Source organism: Otolemur garnettii, unplaced genomic scaffold, assembly GCF_000181295.1.
Source record: "Otolemur garnettii isolate 467f Iridium unplaced genomic scaffold, OtoGar3 scaffold00284, whole genome shotgun sequence".
NCBI classification, from domain to species: domain Eukaryota; kingdom Metazoa; phylum Chordata; class Mammalia; order Primates; family Galagidae; genus Otolemur; species Otolemur garnettii.
Window position 1 is genome coordinate 69037 of NW_003852679.1, and position 4811 is coordinate 73847.

Consider the following 4811-nt stretch of genomic DNA (forward strand, 5'->3'; position numbering starts at 1 on the left):
TGAATTTGTCTGAAGGTTGAATATAAATGTCTTAACACAACAATTATGAGAAGGACATGATGGCTATGTTAGCCAGTTGGATGAGAGTTTTCCAAACTGCATATGGAAGCAACACACTGTATCCTATGATAGAATTAATGTACACAATTATAATCTAATAAAAAAAATAAGGGAGGAAAAAAAAGGGAGGAAGTGATAAAAAATCTCAAAGAAAGCACAGAAAAACACTGGTAGATATAGGCCTGGGGAAAGACTTAATGAAGAGGACTCTAGGGGCAACAACAAAATTAAACAAATGTGACTTTAATTGAAAAGCTTCTGACAGAAACCAAAGCAAATAAACAACCTACACAATGGTAAAGGATATTTGCATATTTTGAATCAGACAAAAACTTAATAACTATGATCTACAAAGAGCTCAAATTAATCATTATTAAGAAAGCCAATGATCCCTTATATCAATGGGCAAGAGAGAGAACAGATACTTCTCTAAAGACAGATGAATGGCTAACAAACATATGAGAAAATGCTCATCATCCCTAATTATTAGAGAAATGCAAATCAAAATAACCCTGAGATATCATCTAACCCCAGTGAGAATGACCCACATCACAAAATTTCCAAACTGCAGATGCTGGCATGAATGTGGAGAGAAGGGCACACTTTTACACTGCTGGTGGGAGTGGAAACTAATACAACCTTTTAGGAAGGAAGTATGGAGAACCCTCAAATAACTCAAGCTAGACCTCCCATTTGATCCTGCAATCCCTTACTGGGCATCTACCCAGAAGGAAAAAAAAATTCTTTCAACATAAGGACACTTGCATAAAACTGCTTATAGCATTGGCAGTTTTGAAACTTTGTGATGTGCGCTAGTCTTACTGAAGTTATGTGTTATCTCAAAGTGGATTTTATTTACATTCTCTTATGATTAAAGCCAATGAGCATGCTTTCATGTGTTTGTAGGCCATGTGCTTGTTTTCTTCAGAGAAGCTTCTGTTCAACTCACTTTTCCACAAAGAGGGTGTTGTTTGTTCTTTTCTTATTGATTAACTTAAGTCCTCTGTAGATTCTAGTTATCAGAGCTTTGTCAGAATTACAACATGCAAAAATTTTCTCTCATTCTGAAGGCTATCTGTTTTCTTTAGTTGTAGTGCTTTTAGCTGTGCAGATTTTTAGTTTGATCTTGTCACATTAATTAATTATTTGTGTTTGCTTCCATTGACAAGGGAGTATTCCTCAAAAATATTTACCCAATCCAATATCTCCAGACATTTTGCTTGGACTCTCTTATAGTATTTTACAGTTTCATGTTTTAAATTTATATCTTTTATCCAGTGAGAATCAATTTTTGTCAATGATGAAAGGTGAGTGTCCAGTTTCAGTCTTCTACAGGTTGTCGCCAGTTCTTCTAGTGCCATTTGTTAAATAGGAAATATTTTCCCATATATATGTTTTTGACAGGCTTATAAAAGATCAAATGATGATAAGTGGCTAAGTTCATCTCTTTGTTCTGTATTCTGTTCCATGTATCTTCCTCTCTACTTTTGTAAGAGTACCATGTTGTTTTGAGCACTATAGATTTATAGTATAGCCTGAAGTCTGGTAATGTAATACCTCCTGATTTGTTTTTAATTTCTGAGTAATGTATTGACTATTCAAGGATTTTTCTCATTCCATATAAAATGAAGTACTATTTTTCATGATCTTTAAAGTATGACAATGGTGCTTTCATAGGGATTGCATTAAATCTTACTTGGGGTGGTATGGATATTCTAACAATGTTTATTATTCCCATTCATGAGCATGGTATGTTTTTACATATGTTAACATATTCAGCTATTTCTTCTCTCAGAGTTTCATAGTTCTCTCTCTCTCTCTCTCTTTTTTTTAATATGGAACGCTTCATGAATTTGCATGTCCTCCTTTCACAGGGGCCATGCTAATCTCTGTATCCTTCCAATTTTAGTATATGTGCTGCTGAAGCAAGCACTCATAGTTCTCTTTACAGAGATTTTTCACATCCTTTGTAAGGTAAATTCCCAAATATTTCATCTTCTTTGATACTACTTTAAAAATAATGGAGCCCTTGACTATATTTTCAGCTTGACTATTGTTGGTACATATAAAATCTACTGGTTTGTAAGTAATGATTTTGCATCCTGAGACACTGCTGTATTCCTTAATCACTTCTAAGAGTTCTGTAGTTTAGTCCCTGGGGTTTCCAGGTATAAAATCGTATCATCTGCAAAGAGTGAGAGTTTTATCACCTCTGAGCCCATCTGGATACCCTTTATCACCTTCTCTTGCTTGATTGTGATACTAAGAATTCCATTACTATGTTAAATAGCAGTGAAGAATATGGGCATCCTTGTCTACTTCCAGATCTGAGTGGAAATGTTTTCAATTTTACTCTATTCAATATGATATTGGCTGTGGGTTTGCTATAGTTGGCCTTTATCAGTTTAAGAAATGACACATCTAATCCTATTTTCTTAAGTATTCTGATCACAAAAGGGTATTGGATATTATCAAAAGCTTTTTCTGCATTAATTGAAAGAATCATATGGTTTTGGTTTGTTATGTTATTTATATTTATACATATGTTGAACCAACTTTGTAACCCTGGAATAAAACCAACTTGATAATTGTGTATATATTTTTTTGAGTTGTTGAATTCTCTTTGCTAGGATCTTATTGAATATGTTTGCATCAATATTCATTAATGATAATGAAATTTTCTTTCTTTTTTGGGTCCTTTCCTGGTTTATGGATAAGAGTAATATTTGCTTCATAGAATGTGTTGGGAAGTATTCCTTCTTATTTTATGTTTTAGAAAATGTTATGTAATATAGGTACTAGTTCCACTTTAAAGGGTTAGTAGAATTCTGATTTGAAGTCACCTGGTCCTGGAGTTCTTTTTTTGGAGATTTGGCATAGCTGATGCTATTTCAGTGCTTGATATAGGTGTATTCAAAATTTCTAATTCTTTCTGGCTGAGTCTAGGAAGTTTGGGTGCTTCCAGGTGTTGATGCATTTGCTTCAGATTTCTATATTTCTGAGAATAGAGTTTTTTTGTTGTAGCTATTAAGGAGTTTTTGGATTTTGAAGTGTCTATTGTTATTTCTCCTTTATTATTTCTGATTGACAATGTTAGATAGTTTATATTTCTGTTTCTATGTAGGTTGGCTAAGGTTTATCAATTTTGTTAATCTTTTCAAAATGAAATCTTTTTGTTTTGTTGATTTTCTGAATGATTCTTTTGTTTTCAATTTCATTAAATTCTTCTATAATTTTGGTTATTTCTTTTCTTCTGCAGGATTTGGGGTTGGAGTGATCTTCCTCTTCCAGGTGCTTGAGATGAGCTCATTAAGTTGACTTCCTCATTTTTTTTTTCTATGAGACAGAGTCTCACTTTGTCATCTTCAGTTGAGTGTCATGGCATCACAGCTCACAGCAATCTCCAGGTCTGGGGCTTAGACGGTTCTCTTGCCTCAGCCTCCCAAGAAGCTGGGACTACAGGCACCTGCCACAATGCCTGGCTATTTTTTTTTTTGCTGCAGTTTGGCTGGGGATGGGTTCAAACCCACCCCCCTCAGTATATGGGGCCAGCATCCTACTCACTGAGCCACACATCTGCCCTCTTTTAGTTTTCTTGATGAAGCCTTGAAACACTATAAGTTTTCCTCTTAGGACTACCTTTGTATTATTTCATAGGTTTTGATACTTTGTGTTTCTTCATTATAATTTTGTTCCAAAAATTTGATGTTTTCCTTCTTAATCTCATCTTTGACCTAGCTATCATTTAACATAGGTTATTTAGTTACCATGATTTTGAGTATGAAGATTCCTATTGCTGTTGTGTTCAACTTTTATCCTATGATTTTCTTTGAAGATACAAGGAATAATTTCTAATATTTTAATTTTGCTGAGGTTAGACTTGTGTCTTAAGATATGATTAATTTTGAAAGATGATTTCATATGAAAGCTATAAATTAGTTTCATAATAGGGCTGTGTACATTGGATAATTTTTCTTCCATTCTTTTGATACTTTGCTAAGAAGAACATTTTCCAGCTCCATCCACATAAACATGAAGGAGGTAAAGTCTCCATCTTTCTTTATGGATGCATAGTATTCCATGGTATACATATACCACAGTTTATTGATCCATTCATGGATCGATGGAAACTTAGGCTTCTTCCATGACCTGGCAATTATGAATTGGGCTACAATAAACATTCTGATACAAATATTTTTGTTGTAATTTGGTTTTTGGTCTTCTGGATATCTACCTAATAAAGGAATTTCAGGATCAAATGCCAGGCCTATTTTTAGTTCTCTAAGTGTTCTCCAGAGGTCTTTCCAAAGGGTATGTATTGGTTTGAATTCCCACCAGCAGTGCAGAAGTCTTCCCTTTTATCCATATCCATGCCAGCATCTCTGGTTTGGGGATTATGTGATATGGGCTAATCTTACTGGAGTTAGGTGATATCTCAAAGTAGTTTTGATTTACATTTCTCTGATGATTAAGGATGGTGAGCATTTTCTCATATATCTGTAGGCCATGTCCCTATCTTCTTTAGAGAAATTACTCTTCAAGTCCCTTGCCCACCCTGAGATGGGATCACTTGTTCTCTTCTTACTGATACATTTGAGTTCTCTATGGATTCTGGTTATTAAACTTTTGTCAGAGAAATAACCTGCAAATATCTTCTCCCATTCTGAGGGCTGTCTGCTTGCTTTACTTAACGTGTTCTTGGCTGTGCACAAGCTTTTTAGTTTGATCAGTTCCCAATAGTGTATTTTTGA

The 4811-nt window shown here is 34.4% G+C and overlaps 1 non-coding gene across 1 annotated transcript; it reads right to left on the reverse strand.

Moving 5' to 3' along the window:
- Positions 1–1889: 1889 nt before the first annotated feature.
- LOC111722593 lies at positions 1890–1993 on the reverse strand. The gene has a single exon (XR_002771341.1). It is a non-coding gene; the product is annotated as a U6 spliceosomal RNA (small nuclear RNA).
- Between the last annotated feature and the right edge of the window lie 2818 nt (positions 1994–4811).